Source organism: Pseudophryne corroboree, chromosome 5 (assembly GCF_028390025.1).
Source record: "Pseudophryne corroboree isolate aPseCor3 chromosome 5, aPseCor3.hap2, whole genome shotgun sequence".
NCBI lineage: Eukaryota > Metazoa > Chordata > Amphibia > Anura > Myobatrachidae > Pseudophryne > Pseudophryne corroboree.
In genome coordinates, this window is record NC_086448.1 from 164683410 (window position 1) to 164692738 (window position 9329).

Here is a 9329-nt window from a genome sequence, read left to right on the forward strand (position 1 = left end):
ATTCAAGACTATTGTGCAAAAAATATCTATATCAATTTAGTAAATAATTAGCGAAAATTGCTATAATATAATGTAAGCCGGAAAAGCTTTAGAATTCACAAAAAAGGGGGGGGGGGAAACACCTACTAGTCTCAATGGTGTCTGTCAAGTGAATATATGACCATCATTCATACTGCAAAAATCCCAAATGGAAAAAATAGTTGCAGGGAATTAAATCATAGGCCATATGAATCCGAGTACCCATCTGTGACTTAGAATTGGGCAGCAAAATTTATTTGCAGTACCAGGATGTTCCAAGGTGGTCTCCCATCCGAGTACTGGTCCGGCCCTCCACTGCTTAGCTTCCAAGATCGGAAGAGATTGGGCATCTCCAGTGGGGTATGTCCGCAATTTCTTAGGCTAGCCCTTTCATTTGTCACTTTATATTGGAAATGGAATCGTTCATATTTTCAACAAGAAAAATGAAAGAAGGACAGACACACATGTGAACGGCAGGCTCAAAAAGTGCAGATTGGATATGACAATTGTATGGCAAACAAGTATCAAGGCCATAAATATCCAATCAAAGTGAATCCTTCCTTATTTGTATTGTACTATACACCAGTCAATTGTATATAGATAACAAAATCATTCTTGGTTGTGCTGTCTAAATAAGACAGTAATAAGCATAAATGAATCACCAAGAAAGAATAGGGGAATTACTACAAAGAATCCTTTATAGTTAGTGGGTTAGTATCTGTGTTTTACTCACAACCAAAGATCCACCATTGGTATACAAAATCTCTGAAATAAACAAAAATGAGAACAAATATTGTAGTATCAGGGTATTCCAAAGTGGTCTCATCCAAGTACCAAACCTGTCCACCGCTATATAGCATAAATGCTCAGATGCAATTAAGCACCATTCGTGGAATACATCTGCAATTAGATGCTTGTCACTGATTGGTATGGTCACCTTCAATCATAGTTTATGGAAAAAGCATATGTTAGAAGGGCAAATAATAATTAGATGAGTATACCATATATGTGTACCTATGCAGGGTATGCAGTTGGTTAATTACCACAGCATTTAGCATATTACCCTGCAAAAGAGTATATGGTCAGAACACAGCAGGTGTAAGCTTGTAAGGCAAAACCATCAAACACATATTGATCCAAGCCTAAAAGACTTGGTAATGTAAGAATAATATTACCACTAACCAGTAATGTAGCAGAGAGCTTATTTGCTAATCACCCTAGATAAAGATTGTTAAATAAATAAAACATGACAGGTGCTATTGTACCAGACACTTGGTTAATTTCATACAATACCAAACTGTAGACTTTGATATCCCAGGTTTTCTCGTGCAGGCAGTGGGAATGTGAACAGCGGGATAGGTGCAGCTGATCCCCGCTGCTCCTGCTGAGACAAGACGCATGAGATCTATGTCAGGCGTTCCCCACAGGGACACTAGAGTAAGAAACACCTCCTGGTGAAGCTCCCACTATCCTGGGTGAACTGTGTGATGGTTTAAGAAATCTGCTTCCCAGTTGTCAACTCCCGGAATGTGAATCGCGGAGATGGCTGGAACCCAACACTCCCCTACCTGAGAATATGAGCGACCTCTTTCAGCTCCGAGTTCCTCCTTGTCTGTTTATGTAAGCCACAACTGTGGCGTTGTCGGACTGAACACAAACTGGATGGCCCTGGACCATGGATTGTATTTGAATGAGCGCATACCGGATCACTCGCAGTTCCAAAATGTTGATCTGCAACAATGACTCCTGACTGTTCCAGAGTCCCTGAAAATTATGAGATTGAAACACCGCACCCCAACCCGTGAGGCTGGCGTCCGTGGTGACCATCATCCAAGACCAAATCGCAAAGGGAGCTCCCTTGGTCAGATTGTGGCTGTGAAGCCACCAATGAAGCGATTGACGAGTCTGTACCGACAGGTGGAACAATTGTAATTCGAGGTGTGGTCCCATCCGGGTCCAACAGCGAAGGATCTGAGCTTGAAGGGGTCGGGCATGAAATCTGGCATATGGGACTGCCTCAAAGGTTGCAACCATCTTGCCCAACACCTGCATGCATCTGAGAACTGAAACTCTTGGTAATTGTAACAGTGTTTGAATTCAGGACTGTAGGTCCTGAATTTTGTCCTGAGGCAGAAACACTCTCTGATTCCTGGTGTTGAATAAGAGTCCCAGAAATATCATCTTCTGGGAAGGGAGCAGTGACGATTTTGGGAAATTTTTTATCCATCCGAATGACTGCAGGGTGTCTATTGAGAGTTGCAAGTGCTGGCGAAGAATCGCCTCCGATGGGGCTTTGATTAAGAGATCGTCCAAGTAAGGAGTAATGTTGACTCCCTGACACCTCAGAACTGCCACAATATGGCCCATGATCTTTGTAAACACCCGAGGGGCAGTGGAGAGCCCGAACGGGAGAGCCTGAAACTGAAAATGCCAAGGGCCGACTGCAAATCTTAAAAGATATTGGGTGACCTGTCCAAATGGGAACATGCAGGTATGCATCCTTTATGTCTATGGAAGCCAAATATTCCTCTAGCTCCATGGCCATGATGATTGAACGAATGGATTCCATTTTACATTTCTGGCTAGAGAGATACGGATTAAGGCATTTGAGATTTAAAATGGGTTGAAATGAACCGTCCGGTTTGTTTACGAGAAAAAGACTCAAGTAAAATCCCTGACCTCTTTGTTGGTCTGGAACTGGAAGAATTACACCATTGTGTAAAAGGGTGGCCGATGCTTGAAGAAGAGCTCGACGTCTGGAGGGATCACTAGGGAGAGGGTTGACGAAAAAATTATGTGGGACTGGTTCCTCGAGATCCAAGATATATCCTCTGGATATGACCCCCGTCACCCACCGATCGGGTTTCGACAGGAGCCACACATCCATGAACTGTAGTAACCGAGCCCGACCACTATTGATCCCTCCGAAGACCGCGAGGCGTCATGAAGTAGGTTTGTCGGTAGGCTTAATGGCCGGTCTACGTGTTGCCTGTGTTCCTCTACCTCTGAATGCTCCTTTTCATGGAAATCTGGAGAAAGCCTGAAAGGACTGGAAACTTCCTCTGCCTTGAGTATGAAAAGACCGAAACTTCACGGATTTCGTTTTTGAGGGGCAACTGGAAGAAAAGGACTCTTGCTGCCAGTAGTATCCGAAATAATCTTTTTTAGTTCCGATCAAAAAAGAAACTCTCCTTCAAAGGGCACAGCTGTTAAGGTCTGTTTTGAATCTGAGTCAGCATTTCAAACCCTAAGCCAGAGAGACCTTCTTGCCGTTACAGCCAAGGCAGAGACACGCGACTGCAGTGCAGCAGAGTCCAACTAGGCTTCTCCAACATAAGTCAGAGCCTCAGAAATTTGTTCTGCCAATTGAATAGCTTTCAAGGTCACAGACTGTACGGAGGGAATAACCGTAGCTTTCGCCAAGTGTGTAATGGGGGCATCTACCTTTGGGGTCGTTTCCCAAAATATTGTGTCTTCCTCCGAAAAAGATACAGAAATCTCAATTTCTTAGGGGCCTGGAAACGAGAGTCCGGCTTAAGCCAGGGATTCCTTCAATATATCTGCAAAGTGCCAATAGGAAGGGACAACAGCAACCTGTCTTTTCTGTCTTTCAAAAAAGGCAATTGAAGTCTCCGCCACCGTCGCATCCTGGAGATTAAGAGTCTGACGGATGGCTTCTATCAGTCTGACACCTGAGCTCGTAGATAGCTCCTCTTCTTCCCAAGCCGAAGTATCCTCCCATTCTGGGTCTACTTCACCTTCCTCTAAGGGAGATGTCATAGAATCTTAATTCCTCCCCTGGAAAGGTTATAGCGGGTAATGGCTGTGGCCAGTATGGTTCAGCATAAAGACAGAGACTGACTCATCCCATACAAAAACAAAGGTGTTGGATTTTAGGAAGGCTGATTTTGTAGGGATGGGAATATGTGTAAGCGATTCTTTGGCAGAGTGGAGGAATTTGGAAGCGGGAGAGGTGGGAAACATTAAAATGTGCAATATTAAAGGCAACAGACCTTTGTATCGAAAGTGTTAGGAAAAACACAAGAAAAAGGAAGCCAGTGTGGTTTGCGAAAGAAGTAGCAAATATTGTGAAAGCAAAAAAGATGGCTCTTAGGAAATATAAGCAGACACAAAATAATGAAGACAAAGAGATATATCTTGTTAGAAAGAAGGAGACTAAGAAGGTAATCAGATGTGCATAGGCACAAGCTGAGGAGAAAATGGCTCAGTCAGTGGGTAAAGGAAGCAAAACTTTTTTTAGGTATATAAGCGAAAGGAGAAAAACAAAAGGCGGAATAATAAAACTAAAGACAGAGACTGGGGCCAGTATTTACTAAAAATCCGAGTTTGGCCAATTTGTGTTTTTTTTTTCTAAGTCCCAATCCGGGAATTCACTAAGCAGAAAACTCGGCAGTGTCTGGTCTATTCGTAATGGTTTGATTGGCAAAGTTCTGAAATACGAATGAATAGACCATCGGTCAAACGCGGCTGTTATTTCATACAATACGGGCATTCACTATTCATTCGTATTTGGGTGTTAGTCTCTGAGTGCTCAAGTGCGGGTCTATTTTTTTTCGATTCGTTGAAAAAAGCTGCCAAAAAATAGACCTGCTTTTTCCAGTCGAGTTTGGATAACTATGCACGGATCAGTGAGATCTGTGCATGGTTATCTATGGGAAAGGGTCTGTTTAGTGTAAAAACTGAAAGAAAAAAAAAATTGCGTGGGGTCCCCCCTCCTAAGCATAACCAGCCTTGGGCTCTTTGAGCCGGTCCTGGTTGAAAAAATATGGGGGAAAAATTGACAGGGGTTCCCCCATATTTAATCAACCAGCACCGGGCTCTGCGCCTGGTCCTGGTTCCAAAAATACGGGGGACAAAAAGCGTAGGGGTCCCCCGTATTTTTGAAACCAGCACCGGGCTCCACTAGCCAGGTACATAATGCCACAGCCGGGGGACACTTTTATAGTGGTCCCTGCGGCCCTGGCATTACATACCCAACTAGTCACCCCTGGCCGGGGTACCCTGGAGGAGTGGGAACCCCTTAAATCAAGGGGTCCCCCCCTCCAGCCACCCAAGGGCCAGGGGTGAAGCCCGAGGCTGTCCCCCCCATCCAAGGGCGGCGGATGGGGGGCTGATAGCCTTTTGAAAAGATGTGAATATTGTTTTTAGTAGCAGTACTACAAGTCCCAGCAAGCCTCCCCCGCAAGCTGGTACTTGGAGAACCACAAGTACCAGCATGCGGTGGAAAACCGGGCCCGCTGTTACCTGTAGTACTACTACTAAAAAATCCCCCCCAAAAAACAGGACACACACACCGTGAAAGTATAATTTTATTACATACATGCACACCTCCAAACATACATACTTACCTATGTTCACACGAGGCTCTGTCCTCTTGTCCATGTAGAATCCTTGGGGTACCTGTGAAAAAAATTATACTCACATAATCCAGTGTAGAATCAGACCTTTGTATAATCCACGTACTTGGCAAAATATTAAAACGGAAACCCGACCACGCACTGAAAGGGGTCCCATGTTTACACATGGGACCCCTTTCCCCGACTGCCAGGACCCCCCCTGACTCCTGTCAAAGAGGGTCCCTTCAGCCAATCAGGGAGCGCCACGTCGTGGCACTCTCCTGATTGGCTGTGTGCTCCTGTAGTGTCTGTCAGGCTGCACACGGCAGAGATACAATGTAGCGCCTATGCGCTCCATTGTATCCAATGGTGGGAACTTTGCGGTCAGTGGTTGACCGAAAGTAACCTCACCGCTGACCGCAAAGTTCCCACCATTGGATACAATGGAGCGCATAGGCGCTACATTGTATCTCTGCCGTGTGCAGCCTGACAGACACTACAGGAGCACACAGCCAATCAGGAGAGTGCCACGACGATGCGCTCCCTGATTGGCTGAAGGGACCCTCTTTGACAGGAGTCAGGGGGGGTCCTGGCAGTCGGGGAAAGGGGTCCCATGTGTAAACATGGGACCCCTTTCAGTGCGTGGTCGGGTTTCCGTTTTATTATTTTGCCAAGTACGTGGATTATTCAAAGGTCTGATTCTACACTGGATTATGTGAGTATAATTTTTTTCACAGGTACCCCAAGGATTCTACAGGGACAAGAGGACAGAGCCTCGTGTGAACATAGGTAAGTATGTATGTTTGGAGGTGTGCATGTATGTAATAAAATTATACTTTCACGGTGTGTGTGTCCTGTTTTTTGGGGGGTATTTTTTTAGTAGTAGTACTACAGGTACCAGCGGGCCCGGTTTTCCACCGCATGCTGGTACTTGTGGTTCTCCAAGTACCAGCTTGCGGGGGAGGCTTGCTGGGACTTGTAGTACTGCTACTAAAAACAATATTCACATTTTTTCAAAAGGCTATCAGCCCCCCATCCGCCGCCCTTGGATGGGGGGGGCAGCCTCGGGCTTCACCCCTGGCCCTTGGGTGGCTGAAGGGGGGGACCCCTTGATTTAAGGGGTTCCTACTCCTCCAGGGTACCCCGGCCAGGGGTGACTAGTTGGGTATGTAATGCCAGGGCCGCAGGGACCACTATAAAAGTGTCCCCCGGCTGTGGCATTATGTACCTGGCTAGTGGAGCCCGGTGCTGGTTTCAAAAATACGGGGGACCCCTATGCTTTTTGTCCCCCATATTTTTGGAACCAGGACCAGGCACAGAGCCCGGTGCTGGTTGATTAAATATGGGGGAACCCCTGTCATTTTTCCCCCCATATTTTTTCAACCAGGACCGGCTCAAAGAGTTCGAGGCTGGTTGTGCTTAGGAGGGGGGACCCCACACAATTTTTTTCAGATTTTTTAAGACTTTAATCAACTTTTTAAGGTACACAATGAAGCCCTGCACGGATCTCACAGATCCGGCCGGGATTCCTTGTGTTTTGTCAGGCAGTGTTTTACTCATCACTCCCGTAAAACACTGATATTACGAATCACATCAACATCGGAAAAAACGAATGTGCAAAACTCGGCAGCTTAGTGAATGATCATATCAGGATTAAAAAAGTTGCAGTAATATGCACCCGATACCATTCGAGTTCAAACACCCTTCAAAACGGCCAAAACACGAATCTTTGTAAATATACCCCTGGGAGTCTTGTTGAGGGAGACAATGTAATAGCAGATCATCTTAATAATTATTTTTGCTCAGTATTTACTACTGAAAGAGAGGGGAAAGGGCCACAGTTAAGTTGCAGGGATATTCAGGAAAATGAAACAAGTACATTTACAGAGGAGAAGGTTCTAACAGAACTCTCAAAGCTGAAAGTGGACAAATCTATGGGGCCAGATGGGATACATCCAAGGATACTAAGAGAACTTAAAGAGGTGCTGGTAGCACCACTGACAGAATTATTCAACCAGTCATTAGCTACAGGAGTCATTCCAGAGGACTGGAAAAGAGCAAACGTAGTCCCACTGCACAAAAGTGGAAGCAAGGAAGAGGCAAACAACTACAGACCAGTGAGTCTTACAACAGTAGTAGGGAAATTGATGGAAACACTCTTAAAAGAAAGAGTTGTAGATTATCTAAAATCCGGCAATTTACAGGATCCCAAACAGCATGGATTCACTGGGGGGGGATCATGTCAAACAAATCTTATTGACTTTTTTGACTGTTTGACTAAAGTGATGAATAAAGGTGGAGCTATGGATATAGCTTATCTAGACTTTAGTAAGGCTTTTGACACTGTTCCACATTGCAGACTGCTAAATAAACGTGAAAGTTTGGGATTGGATATTAGGATTATTGAATGGATAAGATCTTGGTTGAAGGATAGAAAACAGAGAGTTGTGGTAAATGGAGTGCATTCACAGGAGGGAAATGTTACCAGTGGAGTACCCCAGGGATCTGTACTTGGACCTGTGCTTTTTAATATCTTCATTGGTGACATTGAAAATGGCATTAAAGGGAAAGTATGCCTTTTTGCAGATGACACAACGATAAGCAACAGGGTAGACACACCAGGTGGGGTAAAACAAATGATTGAGGATCTAGGTAGACTAGAGGAATGGTCAAGAGTGTGGCAATTACAGTTTAATGCCAAAAAAATGCAAAATCATGCACTTGGGTCTCAAAAATCCAATGGCTAAATATAGTATTAATGGCACTATGCTGGAAACTACTGAGGAGGAAAGGGATCTAGGAGTCACTATTTCAGGTGACTTAAAGGCAGGTAAGCAATATAACAAAGCAATGAGGAAGGCTAGTCAGATGCTTGGCTGCATTGGGAGAGGAATCAGCAACAGAAAGAAAGAAGTAATAATGCCACTGTATAGGTCATTGGTACGGCCTCATCTAGAATACTGTGTTCAATTCTGGAGGCCATATCTTCAAAAGGATATTAATACATTAGAAACTGTACAAAGAAGGGCAACTAAAATGGTGCATGGCCTACATCACAAAACATACCCAGAAATACTAAGAAATCTCAATATGTATCGTTTGGAGCAGAGAAGGGAAAGGGGATACATGATAGAAACTTTCAAATATATCAACTGTTTTAACAAAGTCCAGGAGGGAAACATTCTCCAAATGAAGAGAAATTTGAGGAAAATTTACTTCACAGAAAGGGTAGTGTATAAGTGGAATAGCCTCCCATCAGAGGTGGTAGAGGCTAAGACTGTGGAGCAATTTAAACATGCATGGGACAGACATAAGGATATCCTTACAAAGAAATAAGGATCAAACAAGGTTAGAGAAAAAAATAATGTAAAAAAAAGAAAAGGGGGCAGACTAGATGGGCCAAGTGGTTCTTATCTGCTGTCAACTTCTATGTTTCTATGTTTTGTAGCAGCAGAACCGCTTGAAGAGCTTACAAACTTATTCAAGGACTGAGTCAAATCAGAGAGACACTTGCCCATATTTTTCGCCCACAGTGGCTCCTCGGGAGTCTGACTGGGATCAGCACCCTATTGGGACTGACGTAAGTCTGAAATGGCATCGGCCATGTGTTTGGCCCACAGAGGCATAGACTGATCTGTAGAACATCCCTGCTGGTCCGCTACTGGTGCACGCCGTACAGAGAGTACCCACGTCCATGCTACCTTTTGAAAGCTTGGAACCACATTGTGAGCAGGCAAAATAAACAACCGAGGCTGTTTTCCCTTTTGTAGATTTGTCCAGCTTATTTGCCATATTTCTATTTTAAAACTGTGGAACAATAAGTAATAAAAGGTCTTCTCAGAACCAAATTGTTCCTATATGCCCTTTAGAATAACAGAGTGAATTTGTATTCTATTAGTGAAGCCCACTCTGAGTGTAACACTAAGTAACAGGTTTTGTCAATATATCATAATA

At 44.3% G+C, this 9329-nt stretch overlaps 1 pseudogene; it reads right to left on the reverse strand.

Annotated features, from left to right (window-relative positions):
* Positions 1-272: 272 nt before the first annotated feature.
* On the reverse strand, positions 273-392 carry LOC134931512 (5S ribosomal RNA; annotated as a pseudogene).
* Positions 393-9329: the final 8937 nt, after the last annotated feature.